General features: G+C 45.1%; 1 long non-coding RNA gene across 1 annotated transcript; it reads right to left on the bottom strand.

Moving 5' to 3' along the window:
• Positions 1-253: 253 nt before the first annotated feature.
• On the bottom strand, positions 254-19,867 carry LOC121490726. The gene is made up of 4 exons (XR_005987757.1): positions 19,804-19,867; positions 19,567-19,630; positions 14,069-14,122; positions 254-377 (listed from the first exon to the last, which is right to left on the bottom strand). It is a non-coding gene; the product is annotated as an uncharacterized LOC121490726 (long non-coding RNA).
• Between the last annotated feature and the right edge of the window lie 1,980 nt (positions 19,868-21,847).

Below are 21,847 nucleotides of genomic sequence, written 5' to 3'. Positions count from 1 at the left end.
GGATCCCGACGCGGGATTCAATCCCAGGACTCCAGGATCACGCCCTGGGCCAAAGGGAGGTGCCAAACCGCTGAGCCACCCAGGGATCCCCTAAATCCCATTTTAGATATCAGACAGCATATCTAAAATTAGACATCAAGCTTGGTTTCATGCGCATGCAGTCTCCTAGAATTATCTACAGCTCATCTCAACTCTATCTTGTCCAATTGTTCTGGAGTAGTAGGAAGTTGTTCAGGCCCAGTGTTGGTTGGCTGGTCTACTGTTCTACACTTGTCTAGTCTCACACAGGATCACATTGGGCATCTTCCAAGGAACAGCATATCCTCAACTCTTGCATGAGAGACAAACTTCTCATCCTCTTCTACAGCTCAGAGTCCCTGGGCAAACAGAATGTCCTCTGTGTCAGTTCCACAATCACCTAAGTTTTTCACTACTCACACAGCCAACTTTTTTCACATCACCTGGTGTTTCATGGGACCCCATTTCAGGGGAGAGTTATTGTTTTTAATTGTAATATCCCTGCTCTTATGCCAGCTAGGATTATAATCAACTGCAAATAAAAAAAGCCCAACTATAGCTTAAACAGATAGGAGAGTCACAGTTTAAGCGTGGGGATGCAGGCAGGTCAAAGGGAGCAATTGCTCTGTCATTTCACTGGGGTCTTTTCATCCATGGTTGGCCTCTTGGATTTCACTCCTTGCTTGTTACTCTCCTTGTAGCCTTGGATTCATGTTCAAAGCAGGAGGATGGGAAAGGGTAAAGAACTTTTTCTTTACAAGGCTTTATATTTTTACTCTGGAAGCTAAGACTTCCCCAGTGGACTTTTACCTATATGTCATTGACCAGACTGAATTATATGGTCATGTGCAGCAGGAAGGAAGCTGGGAAATCAAGAACTATATTTTTACTTCTACACTGGGAAAACCACAAGAGAAAGTAATTTTTAATGAATATTGATAAGCTACTGACTGATATCTGCCACTGTAACTCCTTTGGTCCCTCAGCACCATGGATGCACTATTCTTTTACATATACTTGTCACCACCCCCCCAAACATGGAAGATGAAAACCAAAAGTCTTGTCCAGTTCAAATCCAGGATCTCCAAGGGCACCTGGGTGGCTCAGTTGGTTAAGCAGCTGCCTTCAGCTCAGGTCATGATCTCAGGATCCTGGAATGGAGCCCCATGTCAGGCTCCACACTCAGTGGGGAATCTGCTTCTCCCTCCCACTTTGCTCCTCTACTCCACTCATACTCTCTCCCTTGCCCCCAAATAAATAAAGAAAATCTTTTTTAAAAAGATCAGGATCTCTGGTTCCTGCACAAAGCTACCTGTCAGGTCCACATGTGCATCTCATGACCACAGCCTGTAAGCTGAAATGATATCTTATCTTCTCCAATACAGCTGGTATACAAAGATAAGAAACAGTATAACTGCAACAAAAACTCAAAAAAAAGGAAAAGTAGGAATGTACCTTAGACCATAGAATATATTAAATCCTGCTAGCCCTGGCAGGAAAGTAAAATTCCTAGTTGACCAATCTAACAAGCCTTGGATTTGCTTTCTGGGAGGAAATTCTTCATCCATTATTCTCAGTTGCTATATCCTCATAAAATCTCTCCCATGGTAATGACTATTGATATTATTATACCCATTATAAAGATAATGAAAACTGAGGCATGGAAGTTAAACTCTGGTCATGGTCATACAGAGCCAAGACCCAAACTTAGATCATCAGATTTCAGAGTCCCTATTCTTTACCAGCAAGTTTTCTCTAACAGAACAGGAGTTCTACTCTAAGGGCCCAAGGAGAATTCTTGGCACTCACTTTGAAGAGAAAAAGAAGTCAAAAACTAAACAAAAAAGAAAACTGGAAAGGATCACCTAGAATTGATCTTACAAAATAAGATGTCTGAACCAACATTTTCTTTTCTTTTTTTTTTTTTTTGAGCCAACATTTTCTGACCAAGGTTTCCCTCTTACAGATCATTAGGGTCCCTCTAATGGAGCAATAGCCCCCAGAAAGGAGAGTTTGGCATGTCTTCCTAATAATTGTGTTGTATGGGGCACCTGGGTGGCTCAGTTGGTTGAGTGTCTGACTCTTGGTTTTGGCTCAGGCCATGATCTCAGAGTCATTAGATCAGTCCCACATGGGGCTCCATACTCAGCAGAGTCTGCTTGAGATTCTCTCTCTCTCCTTCTCCCTCTGCCCCTCCCCATGCTCACGTGTGCATGCTCTCTCTTTCTCAGATAAAATTTTTAAAAATAATGATTGTGCTGTATATCACCTTTAGTTATAGGCACTTTTGTACACCTTCCATTTGATCTTTGCAACCATGTATATGGATGAATCCAGAAGACTTTTATGATCCCCACTTTATCACATACAAAATGAGATTAGAATGACTATCCAAGGAGTCAAAAGTTGGAACTGAACAGAGGTCTTGTGATTCCCTAGGCAGGTGGTGTTCTCCTGATATTGCACTCCTAGTTCATGAGAAAACAGATGGAGAGCTTAGGATGCAAGGTTGTGGACACCCACACCACACTGGGCATGGGTCTCTGTGATACACAGGCATCATTATCTTGTTAGTTTTTTTTAATATCTTATTTATTTATTCATGAGAGTCACAGAGAGGGAGAGACAGGTTCCATGCAGGGAGCCTGATGTGGGACTCAACCCCAGGACTGCAGGATCACTCCCTGAGCCGAAGGCAGATGCTCAACCACTGAGCCACCCAGGCGTCCCAATCTCATTAGTTCTTAATCATAAGCTTATGAGGTCGGTTCTACCAGTATCTTGATTTTACACTGAGGGAACGGAAGCTCATAGAGCATAAGTAACTATTCCAGGGTCACTTGACCAGTAATGAGAGAGTTGAATTCAAAATAATATAATGTTTAGAAGCAGAAGGGCAGCTGCTAGAATGTGATCTAGGGAGGAGGTGATTTGGTGGCACCAATTTTTATGCCTCTAAGTGTTCTCTGGTCATGAAAGAATTTGCAGACAATTGACTAAGCTAGTGTGGGAGCTGGAGGTAGAGAAGTAAGCCACAGGTACAAAGAACAAACCTTTTTCCAAAGGTGAGCAGACAAAGGAACAAAGGATTACAATCTTAGAGATTCAGACAGGAAAGCAAAATTACAAAAACCTGTGATTATGGTGTCACGAGAACTGGTCAGAGGAGGAATGGCTGCTTTCAAAAAGAGAAAAAAGGTGAAAGGAATGTGTGTGTGTGCGTGTGCCTGCATGCATGCGTGTGTACACCGCATTTACTAGAAAGGGACAGATGACATTTGCAAAAAATACATGGGGTGGATGGAGGAAATTATAAATACATTTAAAATTTAGCTAATTTTTAAACAATTTTAAGTGCTAAGGGATCCAATGAGATAATGCATGGGAAATGCTTAAATTATACAGTGTTATACAAAAGTAGAGTGGTACTTAGTTTTATATGAGTGTATTTATAATAAAACTGGAAAGACAAGGAGAAGCCAGGCCAAGGGGCTGAGCTGTTGCTCTGCTGGGCTCTGCTGCAGCTCTCCTGTGCGTGTCTTGCCCGGGAGGTTCCTCTTCATCTTGTTTTATTACAGCTCTGCTCCACCTCTGGCGCTGAGTGCCGAAGTGGTACAGCTGTTCAACAGCTGGCCCACGTTTACCCCAGGTGGTGGTATTTAAGGAATCAGTTGAGCAATTGTTCATTGCTATGTGTTGGTTGGGGTTTGTAAAATCCCATCAGGATTCTGAAAGACCCAAGCCCCTGAATTGGGTAGAAGAAGCCCCAGTCCTATGCTGGAGAAGTCAGTTCTGGAAATGAAGGAATGTTGTGCTGGAACTACAGGATGGGAGAGGACACTTGGCAGAGGGGGCATCTCCCATGTGTAGGGAAGGCAACTGTTTCCTTTCCTGAGAGTTTCAAAAAGATGTGATTTGCTTTTATAGCCATCTCTCTGGCACAGACCTTGTTTTTTGGGTGTCACTTAAGCTGAGATGGGCTAAGAGGGGAGACTTTTCAAAAGATGAACCACTCTTGGGGCACCTGTTTGAGCATCTGACTTCAGCTCAGGCCATGATCTGAAGGGGTCCTGGGATGGAGCCCCAGGTTGGGCTCCCTGCTCAGTGGGAAGTCTGCTTGTCCCTCTGCCCCTCCCCCTGCTTGTGTGTGCGCGCTCTCTCTCTCTCTCAAATAAATAAAATCTTAAAAAAAAAAAAAAAAAAAGATGAACCACTCTTAAGCCAGGTGCCACACAAAGGCAGCTTCTAGCTTTCTATCTACCACCCTGAGCGGCAGGCCACATGCACAGACTCTAGGGCTGTAAGGGGATTTTTATCATGAGCCATTCAGTAATATCTTCCTGAAAATAAAAAGTCTCACTCCAAGGGAGACTTCTGAGAGCCCCACACTGGGAGTGACAGATTTGCAGTAGTGAGGACATGTGCTTTCTGCTTATTCTAACTCAATGTGCTCAGAACTGCTCACTCCCAGCTTCAGGATCTGCTCTGCTTTTGCAAAATCTCATCATTCTGGAGACTGAGGTTTACAGGAGTGATTCCCAGTATTTTTTGCTTTCAAGTGCCTCTCCCTAAACATTTGCTTTTGAAAGATTAGGTCTCCAACCAATCAAATGACTTTTTTTTTAATGACCCATTAAGATGGCTTTGTTTCTCCATGTTCTAATTAATCCTAGATGACTGTGTTTTCCAGTCAACTTCCAGTGAGCATGAGCACTCAGTGTCCCCACATGAGGAGGTACAGTTGCAACTTGGTACAACACCAGTTGACATTTCAGTTGCCCTTTGAGGTTTGATGACAGATAAATATGCTTATTCCCCTGGGCTTCTCAAAGTGTTTGAACACCACTGGAGAACCAAAGCATGCAATCTGCCTTCCTGGGGAATATTGCTTTGAGGTGCAGAAGATGACAGTTAAGGTGACTGATGAGGGAGACATTCAATGGAGAAATATGACATTTGGAGGTACATTTAGGAAATAATGGATCACCTCAGGAAAAGGGAAGGGAAATGTACACCTGAGAAAGAGGGAAAGAGAAATTCTGGAAGAGATAGATCTAGATTTGAAGCTTATGCCATTTGAAGGGCCCTTTCCAAGGTAAAGATCGCAAAATTAGTTATCAGACCTTGAGAGGTCCTGCAGCTTTAGGGTTACTAGCTTCTCAGCAAATCTACTCAAGCCCCTGAAAAGCTTCCTTGTGGGGCTCAGCATTTTGCTCAGGTGACTCTAGCACAATGGAGATGTAGCTCCTGGTCTGATCAGCAGGCCCTTTCCCTAGAATAGCAACAGTGACCATCTGTCTTGACACTTTGACCATGAACCTGATCCCCTGACCCTGACTCAGTGTGTATGATACCCTTGCACAGTTTCAACAGATGTTTGGAAGCCATCTATCTACCTATGCCAGGAATTGGGGATATAAAACTGAGTAAGTCAGAGATAGCCCCTGAGGACAGAGCATAGTAATAGTGGTGACAAAAATTGAAACCAGTGTTTAAGGTAGAAGTTGGTGAAGGGGATTCAAGGTATGCATAAGCAGCTCTGGAAAGCCCCCAGAAAGGGTGATTAACTCTGCATGGGATGGAAATATAGAACACGTGGGGAATCTAGAAAGATAAAGTCCACGAAGCAAACTTTTCTTTACTCAACACTCAGGCTAATGTCAATGGGTGCATAGACTTTCCTCACATTTTCTACAAAAACGTGATTGTACTGGGAAACTCAGGAGAGAGAGATCCAGGTTTCCATTTTGCATTGGGTACTTATTTGCTGTATGGGATTGAGGCAAGATTTAAAAAAATTTTTGTAACCCTTATCTGTAAATAGGAACAACAGTAATATTCATATGGTCGTACTGAGAAGTAAGACAACAAATGAAAGCACAAATTTCCAACACATAATAAGTTGCTAATAAATGTTAACCATTATAATATGCATTTTGCTCTCAACCTCTTACACATAAATCAGCTTATCTCCATGAAAATACTACCTTTTTTGTGGCAACATACTACTTTGATACAGCTATGTCAATTGAAGTAACCAGTCCCCTGTTGATGCATGTTTGGGTTATTTCTAAGTAGTCACAACTAAAAACAAAACTCTAACAAACAGCTTTGCACATACATCTTTGCACAATTGTGTAAGTATTTCCCATACTAGTCATTTCATGAACTGAAACTGCTGAGACTCAATTTGCCTATTTGAGTTTTTCATAGCTATTGCCAATTGCCTTCCAAATGGGGCACACCATTTTAAATTCCCACCTATGGTAAATGAGGTTTCCCATCTACCTACCAACATGAGGTACCATTCATCGTTTAAATCTTTACCATGAGGCCTTTATTGGAAAAGAAAGAAACAAGTGAAAGTCCAAAGAGGGAGCCAGGAAAGCAAAAGATAATATATCCAAAGATTCAAGAAGTCCAAGGAAGGAGGCGGAGGTTGAGGGCAAAGGGCTGATTGTCCCATGTGCAGGCAGGCCTGTCCCTACTCTATTCTGGTCGAACCCTAGGAGTCTGCCCGGAGTCTGCCCCTCTGCCCAGGGTACCGGGTCTTCAGCACTAAAGGCAATACTAAGATGGTTCTGGAAGCATCCGTTGCCCAGGGTCTCATGACCTGAACCCACAGCACTAGGCCACTAGGCCATGTCATCTGTTCCTTTTCAGGGAAGCCCATAGCAAGGTCTTCCCCAAACCTCCAGAGTCTCAACCTAGGAGACCTAGTTGCGGCAGCAGACAAACCAGTGATTTCAAAACCACATTTTGAGAACACAAGTCTGTGGCACATCTTTCTATGAAGAGTTTCCCGAACAGTAGAGAAGAAGTTCAGAATCTAAGTTCAGAAACTTTTCAAGATCAGCTCTTATGCTTTTACCCTCAGAGGCAATCTAAGGCAAGAGAAGGAGTTTGGACAGAATGGTTTTGGATTCATGTAGACTCTGGTTAAAACTAGTGAGCTTTGAAACTCACTAGTGGGGATGATTCTGATCGCAGTTACCTCATCTGAGAAATGGGGATAGTATTCTCCCCAAGAAGAAGAATCTTTGTGTGAAGATTACATAATAAAATCTATGTCAAGGCTGGGCTCATTAGTGAACGTAAGTTCCCTTCCCCCTAATCCAGTTGGAGCAGGTATGGGGTTGGTACCCACAGATACACTGGACTGGATTTTACATGGGGCAGAGTAGTATGTTTGAGTCGGACTTTTTGCAAAATTGGGGGGAAAAAATCATCCTAGTATCTACTCTCTCTCTCAAAGCACTGCTTGTATTGAAAGATTATTTGTGACAACTCTGTGAAGAAGATAAAAAAAAATCTACTGCATCATATACTTTAAATGAGTGAATTGGGGTATTTTTTGTATATTTCTTTATTGGAGTTCGATTTGCCAACATATAGTGTAACACCCAGCGCTCATTAAATGAGTAAATTGTATGGTATGTGGAAGACCTCCCAATACAATTGTTATTAAAAAAAAAAGACTATGTGTAGAAGTTGGTTTTCTGCCACCTAATTTTGTGGCTGCAAAGAACCAATGAGAGTGAAATGTAATTACATATTGAAATATTAATCTTTGTGCTTTTCTACGCTTTCTCAGTCTTAATCCTCCTCAAGATATCTGTGTCATTTGGTGATAATTAGGATTACTGAAACAGGAATGCAAAAGGAAAAAAGCCAATGTTTTTCTTATTTCCAAATTTAAAAATTTTGAAAAGTGAATTTTTAACTTATACAAGGAAGATTTTGTTGAAAGAAAAGGTTCATGACATCAAAGCAGGCAACTCTGAAGGAAACAAGATAGAGAGTTTATGCTCAACATTGACTGGATGAGCATGGGGGAAGACCAGCCCACTCCACTTCAGCCACTGCACCAATACCACCCCCCCATCCCAGAAACCAGAGATGGTCCCCTGGGTAGGAGCAGGACAAAGCAGGACCCTGGAAACCAATGGACTGAGGTGGTATGAGGTAGGGGTGGAAAGGTAGTTGTGGGGGATTCTTGGAAAAAAAGTGGAGTCAGCAGTAACCGGGTGAGTCTTCACCATTGACGGGGGCTGCATGCTACTAAAGACCATACCTGTAGGCTGCCATCACCACTAGAGTGTGACCAGCCTATTGAATGTGCTAAACAGTATGGGGGTAAGTCACTGTCCCATGAGGGCCTTTTCTCCATAACTGCCTGCTCACCACCTGTGGATGTGATAAGTGTCACATCTATCCACACACTGAGATTTTGCTGAGCCCAATTCCAACTGTTTCAATTGCCCAATGTTGTCACTCCCTTTTCAGTGGCCTCATGTGCAGATCCTATAAGCACTGACCAAGAACATCATGCAGGCAGAGAGCCCTGCTCTACCTATCTTCCAGTCTCAACAGAAGACCCACAACCTGGCATGGTCCCCCACTGAGTGCTTTTCCTAAGTACTTTGTCTGGGAGACCTTAGCTATGGTTGGGTTCTTTTTATCATTTATTTTTTAAATTCAACTCCTACTCTGTCCAGTTCTTGCAACAGCCACTGCTCTGCTCCCTGGCACCAAATGAGAAGCATGAAGAACCCATTCAGCTCACTTTCTGAATCATTTGACGTTTTCCAGACTTTCTAGCTTAGAAGTAGCCAAGAGGAGGAACAGACAGGGGAATGTGACCAGTATATGATTTGTCACCTCCGACGTTACTTTGTCAGGAAAGTCCCCAGCTCAGAGAGTGGAAGAGTTGAAAGGGAGGGCAGGGAAGGACAAGATTCTTGTTGTCTTAAAAAAAAAAAAAAAAAAAAAAAGGAAAGGAAAGGGGAGAGTGTGAGGGATGGGATGAAGTCACTCTACCTCTCCAAGAAGCCCCTACACTGTGGAGTGCCCCTCTCCTAAAAATGCCTTCACAAGAGTGTTGAGATTAAGATCAGAGTAAGATAAACAACTCAGCAAGAGTTGAGCCCAGTGTGGTGCTGGCATTGACATCCAAGTCAGTCTCTGGCTTACCAAACCCAGCAAAGCCTTGGATTTTAAAATTATGATGAGGCTTTGTTGTGATTATTTCCAGAGGAAGAGAAAGATGAAGAGAAGCAAAATGGCTTAAAATGAGTTGAGTTACTTTCTTCATCCTGGAAAATGTCCCCTGATGTTGGAAAGGGACAAAGCAAAATGCAAAACCTGAATATACACCACCACAGCTGAGAAAGGGTGGACATGGAATGCCTTAATGACAATTCATGTGCAGAGGATCCAGTAGGAGTGTTGAAGCTTCAGAAAAGCACTTGCAATCCAGGCCTGGGCTTTTGTTAAGGGACAGAGCCTGGACTACAGAGATGGCTCCTCTGTACCTCTCACTGGTTGGACTATGTCTGAGGTCCTGGGCTGAGTTTTCACAAAGAAGAGATCTTCCAACTGCCAGACCAGACACTCAACCCATTACCACTGCCAGCTCTTTTCACTGCCCCATCTAGAGCCTTGTGTCCCCAGATACCCAGAGCTAATCTGGAGTGGGGCAGAGTGTAGGACATCTACCATCTGTGCCTCCCCAGATCCACCCTCATTTCCTTCTGGGAAACCAGCCCTCCACCATTCTCTGCCTCACATGGTCAGCTGCCTACCTCGGAGCTCCAGAAATGTGCACATGACCCAATTCTGGGACTTTTTATTACAATTCTTAGGAAACAAAATCATTTCTAGCTGAATTTTAAATTAGGAGGAAATGAATGAAAGCTGCTGGAGCTACCACTTGGAAACATCTGCTTAAAAGGAACATCAGCTAGGAGGTAAGAGATAGAGTCACCTGGGTCCAATAGTTCCTGAAGCAAGAGTTACCCTCAGACCAGTACCTTGGAGTTATATATACTAGTAAGTTTCCTTTGTGCTTAAAACAGGAGGGGTTGGGTATCTCCCCTTCCAAGCAAATGAATCCTGATGATACAGACAAGGTCAATAGCTTTCACCCTACCTTCTGTTGAAGCTTAGAATTAAATAACAATTTAAATAACTGTTCTTCCAGTTTCTTCCCTGATCTTCCCACATGGCAATCATATCCAGGACCCAGAATCCCCTAAGCTTAAGAACTTGAGTTACTTCCAGTTGTAGATGACCCCTTCTTCCTTCCACAATATCCCAGTTGGTAACTCTGTAGTCCTTCCTTAATTCTGATTCTGTGGCCTAAACCCCCAGATTCTTCTAGATTCTCTAGTGTGGGGCCCTGCCTGCCTGTTTGGACTACCTGGAACTGGTCCTTACCTGGCCAGGGTCTGAACTTACTGTAAACTTTAAGCACTCACTGGCTACTCCTGAAGTGCACCCTGACAGCCATGTCTATTCTCCATTCTGGGAAGGAGGGTCTTCTTCCAGACAGAGATCTAACCCTAAAGATGCTTCTTGACTCCATTATAATTCAGACACACACCTGAACAGGAAGCCCAAAAGAGACCAAGATGGCAAGGAGTCTAGAAACCAGGTTCTTAAAGCCAGATGCAATGAAGTGGTCGCATTTGGCCTGGAAAAAAAAGAAGGTTAAAGGAGAAACATGACATCTCTCTGCAAATAGTTACGAGACTATCATATAGGACTAGAGCCAATGGGTGAATGTCCCAAGGAGATAAATCTAGAGTCAATAGAAGAAATTATTTTGGATTGTTTCTATGCACTTGAGAATTGCCCTTTACTTTAACATTCTTGTCATCTATGAAATGCCAATTCCTGTGCAGGTTGGCAAACACCTCTGGATGGATTCCTGGCGGTGACATCTGGGAGGAGCCTGGGGGAGGCTGGGGTGAGCTTAGAGGTGCCTTCATGAAGAATACTCACTTCCCAGAGCTGGAGCAAATTCCTGGACCTCAGGAGCCTAAGAGTAAGAATCACTGCGCCTGAGCCAAGCTCAATCCCAGGGAACTGAAATATTTACTCACTAGAAGACAAAGGGAAGAGCACCTTGTGCTGAATCAGGAGGTAGCCATCTCCGTAGGACTGGTGGGAAATGGAGGCCCAAGTTTAATAATGGTAAATCTATCAAAACCAAACGGACATAGCTCACAGCCTGTGGGCAATAAAGATCCACAGGTGAAATTTTATGAGGTTTTAAAGGGAACTTTATTAGTTTTGAAGGAGCCATATATAAACTAAAGCCAGCCGTAGAAAAACAATATAATGTGAACTATGGATAACAATAGCTGGAAAAAACAAAAAAAAAACAAACAAAAAAACAACAAAAACAATAGCTGAAAAGTTTGTCCCTGTTACCGAACCAAAGAAACTTCTCAGGGAAAGGAAAAAAATATGTGAGACTTGATGTCCCTCCCATGATTTCTGGTGAGGTAGACTTTGCTTACCAGCAACACTTTTAACTCCTGTACAGCAAAGACTATTAAAGTTCTGTTACTCACCCAGCACCTGACTCAGTGCAGGTGCACCTGTGTGCACAAGCACACGAAATAGTTCTGAGATGGGCAATCACATTTGTGAGTACTTCCACAGGTGTGCACTTCCCCAATGCTCCAGAGACTTTTTGTATCGCAGGCAGAAAACTTAAACTCTGTGTTAAGAAACTTTCCCAAGATCACATAGCTCATAAATAGCTGAACCCTGATTCTTGAACCCGTATCTGCCTGTCTCTAGAGCCCGTGTCCTTTTAACCACATCTACCTTTGCCAGATTTTTGGATTTCATCAACCAAACGTGCTTCAAAAATACTCAAGAGAACCCCGATTGGGTTGCCAACATTTTACTGGGAGGATAGTGTTAAAATGTAAAAAAGTTACCTTATGACAGCCCAAAAAGACCGGACAAAATCTCAGAATAAAGAGAATATGTTGACTATTAAGAAATACTCACTCCTTACTAGAAGTGAGTGTGCACCTGTAAAAACACTGCCATTGATGGGCTTCTGTGGCTGCAACTCTCTGCCACACTTTACTCTCTTAGCTCCAAGCACGATGTCCTACGCAAAGTAGGCACTTCAGACTTGCCATTGAATGACTGACATCATTTGCTCTTTTCTGTTTGATCCTCTGAAAAGACCTCACTGATAACGGGTACCTGGTGGGATCACAGACCCAGACAACTTGCTTCATCTTGTTTAACTTTGCATATACGGCTTGGTAAAAGCAGAACTTTGCAACCATCTCCTTCTCCTCTCTGCTTAAGAACAGCAAGATTTCTCTTCTTGGCAGACTCTATCAACACAGCGTCATGTCTTTGCACTAAGAGATTCTATCACTACCCCTCTGGCCTACACTCTCACCCTCAGAGGTAATCTAAGAAATGGGGTCAGGAAGGCTGTGCTGTCCTAAGAGGTGAATAAACACTTTGGCCTGGGGGTTCCATGGTGTGAGTGTCATGTTCTCTTGTCCCACTTCTTCTACTGAGTGACCTTAGGAAATTCTCTTCTTTGAATCTCAGGTTTTTCATGTACAAAATGAGGGAGGTTGGGCCAAAACATCTCAAAGGGTGCTTCCAATCTTGGCACTCTACACCTCTCTTCCATCTGGCTGATTGCAGCGCCTTCCACATCAGGGCTCCTTTTGTTTGAGAAAATCTGGAATTTGGGGATGGAGTCAACAGCAAGTTGGCCCTTGAGGAAGATTCTGTAATACGATCGCGCAGCTGGTTAGTGATTCTACATGAGCGCAAGATCACTTCAGGGTGGAATGTCAAAGTTTACCAGACATTATCTTGGACCAATTCTCCTTTTTCCATGAGACCAAATCATTATCCTCAAAAGCATTACTAATTGTGCACATCCACCAGATGCTGGAAGGCCCTAGCTGGGAAGCAGAGGACCCACGCTGGGGGTCATCCACCCCACTCGGGTTTCTCCTTGGCTGGGCTTACACTAGAGGGCCCGGCAAGAAGCCAGGCTATGCCCTGGAATAAATGACTTGTCCAGTCACCAGCCACAGCCCAGGAGGTGCTCTCATACCTACCTGGTCTTTCATTTATCTTTACAGCATGAAACCAGCTATCCTAGAAGCCTGCCTCACTGGGGGAAAGGTTAAATTACAGGGCCCAACTTTAAAAATTTTTTTTTTGCAAAGACTTCCTTCCCCTTTAATTTTAGAATAGTTACTTCTCTGGTAACCCGCCAGAACAGGGCTATTTGGATGTCATCTACAAACAGAGAAGAAGGAGAGAGCTAGCAGACTGGCCTGCCTGCTGGATCGACTTTAGTTGCTTTTTCACATACAGATCAAAAGCCTCCTGAGCAGTTAGCCCTCAGCAAGGAAGTGACACCTGCAAATAGAGAGGATTCAGCAAAAGTGAACACGCACTGTGTGAAAATGCATTGCGTTGTTCAGTGCTGGAGATTTCTGGTCACCTCTGTAAATATCCTGAAGATGAGCTTTGGCTCCACTCTGGAAAATCCCTGGGATCTATTAGCTATTGTAACCTACAAGAAGTAAGGTTCCCCAGGCTCTCAGAGATTGTGGTAACCCTATCTCCATAGACACAACTGGGGGAGTAGGAGAAGTTAGATCGTTAGATCTGCATGGTCTTTTTCCTCTGGGCAATGTCTTCTACATACTCTGGTGACCATAATCATAAGAGCTAAAGAATAGAAAATAAAGAGATGCAAAGAGTTACATGTCCAAACAAGAAATAATGAGGACATGTGAGAAGAAATTGATTCAGGAAAAGTCTTCAAGAAGTTTAGAGAGCAAGCAAGAGCAAAGACCCTCGGAGAAAGGTGAGTTAGGGAGAGAGGCCCCAAACTGGGAACACATCTCTAAAGAAATGCCTGTGAGTAGGAGACCAGGGAAGAACTGGTCAGGTGTCAGGGCATCAGGTCCAACTTGACCTCTACTGAAGGCCCAGAGAACCCAGAGAGAAGGCTCTCCATTTGTTCAGCAGCCAGAGAAGTGTAAAGGCAGCTGAGAGAGGAGAGAAAGGGAGGGGGACCTGAGGAGGAGGTGTTGAGTGGAATTTAATGGGGCTCTAATGACCAAAACTGTGTTCAGGCCCTCTAAGAAAGAGCACTTTTGACCTATTGCAAAGGATTATGAGGAAAGAGCCAAGAAATGGAAAAAGGCAAAGGGAATCCTTCTATTTAGAAACCATTGAACATCCCACCACCAACCTGGTGAGGCAAGGAGGCTGTTCTCTTCCTTCTGTTGATGGATTCATCCCACATCTGTGAATACAAAGGTGTGTTAGCATCACAGAATTAAAGATCAATCCTGCCTCATTTTACCAATAAAGTTAACTAAGGTCACCCTGAGAGCTGGTGGTAGAGCCCCAGCTAGAGCCCCTCCTTCCCAAGCCCAAATTCCCTGCACTCTTCATCAATCTCTGGCACCCAGAGTGTGTGCATCTCTCACTGTGCTCCCATTTTTGGAATCTGAGAGTCTCTCATGGTGTCTGCCTATCTCTCTGCTCTAGAAATTCTATCTCAGCCTCTTGCTTACATGAACCTCATGCCATAGGTAGCAAATCTGCATCCTCTGAGTTCACGCATGTGCATCAAGCCTCTGCTAGCCACTGGGGGCCTGTCTGTGGCTCTGTTTAACTGCCAGCCCTGGAGCCTCTCCTGGCCTTGGCTCTGGTCCACAAGTTTCTCATCTCACAGATGGGAGAGATGATCACATGTGGGCCTATGGGTTACACATGTCTGGATGCTGGTTACGTTCTGCCCTAGTCTAAACAACGAACAGTGAAACTCTCAGAACTGAGAGACGTGAATTTCCGAGGCTTCTGATTATAGGTTTACTGCTTAAGCCCAAAGTTTCTGTCACTTTGCTTGAGAACTGGTTAAAGGTTAAGAGGATGTTCAAAAAAGTCCTCTAAAACAGGTTTCATTAGCCTAAGACCCTGTATACACCCAAGCAGAAAAATAGAAACGAGATGTAGGGACCAAAAGAGAGGCTTCACAGAAGGAGCTGGTTTCTGTCTGAGGGGGATGAGTTGTCAAATCCTTCGCTTAGGAGAATCCTAGGCATCCCTGAGCTGGGATGGAATCAAGGCTGGAGAATAGGCTGTAGGAAATTATCTTTCTCAAGGTCTAGCATGTGGGCTCTGCTGGAATCTCCAGATGTTAGAGGCTCCCCACCTTTTACTCTTTAAAAGGTATAGGAGTCTAGTTCTCCCACTGAACCCCTCTAGGTGCTATTTATTTCTTTCATACCAAAAGAAAGAATGTACCAAACACCTATTCTGAGCCAAACACCCTGTTGGGGTTTACAGGGATACGAAAATAAGCCGAGCAGGACCCCTGGCCTCACAGAATTTAGAACAAGGGGGTCATGAAAAGTTGAGCTGCCTTTAATTTGGGAAGTTATGAAAGTTTCCCAAAATTCTTCCCCTGCATTAGCTGGAATGTCTGCTCCCCAGCAGGTCTGATTGGGGCGTAACAGAGCCCCTCTCTGCTGGAAGCAGCAGGTAGCAGGGAAGCCATCCGTCTGGGTCCCTTGTGCTTGGCTCTCACTGAGCGGTCCCCAGAGCCTGGTGCCGAGCCCAGGCTGCTCCGGACCCCGGTCCTGGAGGCCTTGCTGCTCTGGGTGTCTGGTGCTCAGGGCCGGTCTCGGGGATCGGGGTGGGAGGCCACGGGATCCGCACCTCGACACGTCCTTCCCGGGCCCACGATGCTTCCCTCCGTTGGTGCCTGCAGACTTCCTCAATGTCAGTGTTTGGGGTGTTGATGGACCCCCGGGGAGGATTTAAACATTGAAACCCAGTCCCGGCCAGGGCCCCACCGGATGATGAGAGAGCACGGGAGGAAACAAAAGTGCTTGTGTTAACAGAATGTCATTTCCCAACATGATTCAGGCCCCGAAGCTGAGGCAGGAAAAGGAGAGCAAATGCCTTCCCATCCATCACGTCGGACACAGCTATATTTAGAGCGCACGCCAGCTCGGGGCTCCAAGGGCCCGGCCGCACGCACTGAGGTCGGGTGCTGGGGCCGGTCAGGCCGCGAGTGTGTGCTGTGCGTGTGTGTGCATGCGTGTGCATGCGTGTGCGTGGTCTACATGGTGTGTGTGTGCGCCCGTGTATGTATGCGGTGTGCGCAGTGTGCATCCGTGCGTGTGCGGGCAGGGAAAGAAGAGGGGTAGGCTGGCCCTGTCTCGCCTGAGCTGCAAGCGCAGAGCCCAGCGTCCAGTATGCACAGCAGGGAGCACAGACACTCCTCGTGGGTTGAGGGCAAAGCCGCCTGGGTCCTAGATCCCATGGTTGCTATCACCCCCTGGCAAACATCTGGCCACATGAAGGCCTCGGGCCCAGGTGTGCTGGCATGTGGGAAGGAGCTTCTCTCTAGTCAGTACCTAAGCACCATTTTCCTAAAAGACACAATCTCAGCTGGCCATGGAGACAGACACCTGCCTAGCCACCAGCACTCCAACGCACACCCTTTTTGCAAGGGACAGAGAAGAGGTTTCCTTTCATTGTCACCCATCTCTGGCTGTCCCTCTCCTACCGAAGGGACAGAGACGGCTGCACTGAACTCAGCCCTGAGGCCAAATTGGAGCAGGGTGTGGCTTCTGGCAGTCTTCAGTCTCCGTGGAAGGTCTCCTTCTTTCCTTCCATCTTAAATACCCTGCCCTCCCAACTTCCTCCTCTGCAGACCTCTCAGCCCTGAAAAAGATGCATAAACTACCCATGGTGATGAGAACTAACATAAACAGCCTGGGATGAGGCTGCCTCTCTCTACTTTCCCCAAAGGTCTCTAGATATGCCACAGGGTCTATGGAAATATAGTTTATAGTATGTGTGCCTCAGAGTTGATTCACTTGCCATTAATAGCTCAGCTGTCCCTGAGGTTCTGGCCAGTGTTGAACCTTCTTACTGGCAGAGAGGGTTTATACAACTTCCTGCACAGCTATTGAATGGCTTCCCACAAGCCAAGGCTACCAAAGCATCCCACTGTGGTAAGTCCCTATTGCTACTTCTCCCAGGAAGGCAGGACAAGCTCTTGTGAAGTCCTGAGGGAGCCACCAGCACCTTAAAAGTAGGAGTCTCCCTACAGCCCCTTGCTAGCATCCAAGATATGGGGGGTTTATCTGCTTTGCACCATGGCCTGGGTAGTAAAAGGATAGGGGAGAAATTGGTCCCTGAGGGACATAGCAGGTTCATTTCTTTTTACCTGTGTCTTCTCCTCTGAAGAGTTATCACAAGGAAGTGCCATCCAGTCAGTAATTTAGCAGGAAAAAAAATGCACTTGGCTGTGTTCAAGGACTATTGGGATCGCCTATATGAATAGGCAGGGAGGTGAGGAGGAAGGAGTACTGCCCTGGAAGCCAGGTGCCCAAGTCCCAGCTCTGCCAATAGTTTTCATCCATTGTGATCTTGAATCAGCCATCTGCCTCTCTGGACAAAAGGAATAGCTTGGATCAAATGATCATGATTCCTTTCCAAAGTACCACAAAGGTATATAGGTAACTGGGGAGGTGGGACTTCTAGGCACTGTGCACATCTTACTACCAAACCTTACAAGAACCTTGTAAAGTACATATTATTTTCTCAATGTGTAGATGCTAAAACTGAAGACCAAAAATGTTAAACCAATTCCCGTAGGTCACAAGCTGGCAAAGGCAAGATCTCAGCCCACATCCTTCTGATGCCAAAGCCCCTGTGCTTCGTCACACCGTACAAACGCTTCTCAGTGGATCAAGGAGAATAATTTCTGTTCATTTGATCCTTTTTCCACTGTAGCATCTTTTCTTAAAAGTCTGTCCCTTCACTTCACTCCACAAAATTCTTATAAAAGAACTGCAGTCCTGCCTGCCTTGGGCTGTTCTGGGCAAAGTCAGGAATAATGTTGGTAAAGTGCCAGGCCCTATATGCCACCAAATCAGAGTATTTTACAAGTGGTGGTCAAATGACCGCATTGGAAAGCTTGTCTGTGTGCTGGGTACTTGGAGCCCAGGAGGATGAGTCAGCTGCCAGCCCACTTCTTTTCCAAGGACCCGAAACCAAGCGACTTCCTGCTTTTCTTTCTTTTGAAGCCCTGTGTGTGTGGTGCTTCAAAGTCCAAGAGGGTTGGGCTCTTTGTCCAGGCCTGGTGCGAGCTCCGCGGTGCAGGCAGGCAGAGGCAGGGGCGTACGTTGGTTCTCCCCACCACCCACTTTTTCCTTTCTCTTTGGCATGTCCTGAGACTTGCAAAGCCTACTAGCTACCTTCCCATTATGTTCTTCTCAGCCTTTCTGTTTTCCAGTCACTCTCCCACGTCTCTTTGACCTTCTCCCTCTTCTTCTTCCCATTCTTTGTTCTCCTTGATGACCAGGAGCTAACCACAGGGGGACACACAGGGCTGTACACAATTGAAATTGCCTTCCCATGAGTGCAATAATCTTCATGATGCCGTGGTACCAAGTGTAAAGTTCCTGGGGGCCGAAGAAAGAGACATACCACTTGATACTCAGCAGGGTCTGGAGCTGAAAGAACTGCTTCATAAAGAAATCGATTCACAAATTGCAGTTCCCAGGCAGGGTCTTCAGCAGGAGAGGTGTCCAAGAGGAGACCTCAGGCTGCAGTAGGTGACAGTGGGAGTTGAAGTTTCTGTTCTTTCTCTCTCCTCCTCACTGCTAACCTGAGTTAATCATGGGGTTCTTTGGTCACGAGGACAACAGACAAGTCCTTGAGACACAAGACATTGGCAGCATTCCAGAACAAACTGGCATTCTTCTCTTGCTTCCATTCACAATAAGACTTACTTTAGGGGAATCTTGCAAATAAGCTCCCCAAACTTACCGGCCTCAAAAATGTACCAGTTACCTCTGGCCCCAAGAAACTCTCCGGGTTGCAAAACCAGTAATATTGGCATGCTTTACTGCATGCACAACACAAATAACTTTTTGTTCTTGGGAGGTGGAGGAATAGTGATTATAAAGGATTGTTGAAATAAGTTGAGGTGGTATCTAGATACACTGATTTGAAGTTAAAAGGCTCTCGTCTTTTCCCAGTTCCACCTCTGACTCTCTATGTGACCCTAAACATTGTTTTCTTTTTCTGTGTCTTGGTTTCCATATTTATAAGATAGGCTTGCACCAAGAAGAAACCAATGCATAATTGGAAAAGAGAAAATGTTATGTAAATAATATTAGAGATTCCCCTGCTGTTTGCTTGACAGCAGTTCACTTAGAAGGTTCAAGATCCTTTTGATCTGAGATGAGAGGGACCAGCTGCTGAGAGATAGAGTCGATTTAATCCAGAGTTAACCTTGCAGAAGCTCTTTGGAGATAATTTGTCGTGCTTCTTTGTAGTCTAAATCCAGGACAAAGGTGCAGAATATGATTTGCAGAATTGGTAACAACCATAAACTATGATTTCTGATCAAACCACTTTCTTCTTTCTGTCCCATTTATGTTTCTCATGTATGTCATCCTGGACAGACTCAGTGAATCATTCCCTCTGGATAGGTACGTATGACCTCACAAAGGCCTTTTATATTAACCATGGGGTTCTTTGGTCATGTATATTGTAGTAAGAAATGACAGTCTTTCAGAAGCTCTACAGAATTCAGAATGGAAAGTATTTCCAGCATCTTTGACTCCCTACTTCAAGGGGCTTTAGGACAATGTGGCTCCAGAGAGCCAAGACAGAGAAGGGCTAGTTGCAGGGCAGGGGGTCACAAAACGTACTTACTGGACTCCATACAACTGTCTCCCCATGATCCTCCCTCACGTCTCCACGGCCAGATTGGAGCAGCCTGTGGAAAAAATTCCTGTCTATTTTCAGAAACAGATAAAAGCATTCAGATTATGCAGTGCAAATCTCAGCCTGAAAGCGGCTGGAAAAATCTGTTCCTTGCCACTGTCACTGACCCCCCGACCCCTCCAAGTAAGGACATTCAGGCCTGCTTCCCCTCCTCTCTCTCCTTACCCCCACCAGAGCAGGCTGACCCTCCCACCGCACAGCTGGTCCTTGTCTGCAGTCAGAGCACTCCTGCCTTGGAGAATGGGGACAATGGAATACAAGTTGGTGTGTTAAAAAAAAAAAAAAAAAAAAAAAGGCAACTGGTTCAAGGAGAAGTCAGTGTTAAATCCATGTTTCTTTTTATCTGGATTTTTGGAGAGGGTATTTACAATGCTGTCTGGTCCTCAGGAGCCTCCCTGGGGGTCCCGGGGCAGGAGGTCCAGTCTCAGGCAGCCCCATAGGCCTCATTTGCTAACACGATCCACTCCTGGGAAGGACAATCCTCTATCCTGAGCAGAGCTGCCTAAGACCAGATGTCTCTCTGTTCTGATCTTCCCCAAGCATAGAGGTTTGGGAACACTGAATAGTTCATCAAACTGGATCTCTTGCGCCAGGGATTATTCCTGGCTTTAGAGAAAAGCTAGTTCAGCGACGCCTCCACTGTCCAGTGCACTCGTGTTTGCAATGAATTGGTTATGCTCTGAAGATACAAAATTGTAAACACAATAAACTGGGCTTATGCTTAGTGCATCGGGGAGCAAATATCAGTCAAACACACTCGAGAGGACTGCTCTGTGAGCTTTTCATCTGGGAGGCACTGGGGGTCTCAGGGCTTCATATTGAAAACATCTTTTCTTCCAGAATGCTTTGTGCTTGCACTCCTCACTGAATAATTCATTAAGCATCAAACTCCTCCTCCAGGGGCACTTGTTTTGAGCACTTGTTTTTCCACCTCCTCTCTAGGCAATGGGCTCACAACCCAAATAGAAGCCGAGCTGTGCCAGCTGCCAAAAGAGCCAGACAGGATGACACTTCCTAGGGGAATGGGATGGGGCTCTCATTTCCTCTTCCCTGGTTTCCTCCTCTAGATGCACCAGAGGGAGGCCAGGGCCAGAGTGAAGAAGCCACCATCAAGCAAGAACCTTTGGACAAGGGAATGAGGGCCCGTCCACCTGGCAGATGGATGGAGCTAATTGTTGTAGCAGAAAGGAGTTCCCAGATTGGAGAAACAGAGGATAGGAGCAGAGCCACGTGCCAAATACATTCCAGGTAGGATGTGGACAGAGCAGGAGAACTTAGGAGACCCTGATAAGCCCCAGCAAGGCTTAAGATCCACATTTCTGTTTTTCTACTTTTAAATTGAAGTTTCATATTCTATGAGGCAAGAATCAAAGATCAAAGGAGAAATAATTGTGATATTTAATTCAGAAAGCAATGGCAGGCTTCCAGAAGACACCATAACTCAGATCATACCTTCTGGTGTATCTAAGAACACTCTATACAACTCCAGGCCTTGGCTCAAGCTGGTCCTCTGCCTGGAATGTACCACCTACTCCACTTGTCAAACTCCTACTCATCCTTAAAAATCTTGTCCAAATGTTTCCTCTTCTGTAAGGCTTTCCAGGCTCCGTTCCATCCCTTGTACTCCAGCAGAACCAACTCTCTCTGTTGTGACACTTACTATCTTCTGGTTCATGTTCTTTTTTTTCTTTTCTTTTCTTTTTTAAGATTTGTATTTCCTTATCTGACAAAGAAAGCCAGAAAGCACAAGCGGGAGAAATAGCAGAGGGAGAAGGAGAAGCAGCACCCTTCCCCTGCACCCCACCCTCTGGCCCCACTGCTGAGCAGGAAGCCTAATGTGGGACTCCATCCCAGGACCCTGGGATCATGACCTGAGCCAAAGGCAGATGCTTAACTGACTGAGCCACCCAGGCACCCCTGGTTCATGGTCTAGTTAGTGAAGTATGTGTCTGTATCTTCCAACAGAGGGTGAGCACCTCGAGGACAGAGCCCATGTTTTATTCATATCTGTATCCCACCTACTCCCAGAACCTAGCATGAGAAGTGCTTGTCAAATCAGATCATACCACTTACAGACTCCACTCACAGTGGAGTCCCAAATGCTAGCTTCAATCCAGTGCAGTGATATGCAAGGGACCTTTCTCATTCTTTCCATTCTTTTTTTTTTTTTTTTTTGAGATAAACCTCATTTGAATCATTTAAAAGTATA

The sequence above is a fragment of the Vulpes lagopus genome, chromosome 5 (assembly GCF_018345385.1).
Source record: "Vulpes lagopus strain Blue_001 chromosome 5, ASM1834538v1, whole genome shotgun sequence".
Taxonomy (NCBI): Eukaryota; Metazoa; Chordata; class Mammalia; order Carnivora; family Canidae; genus Vulpes; species Vulpes lagopus.
This window is presented reverse-complemented; position numbering and strand designations above follow the sequence as displayed.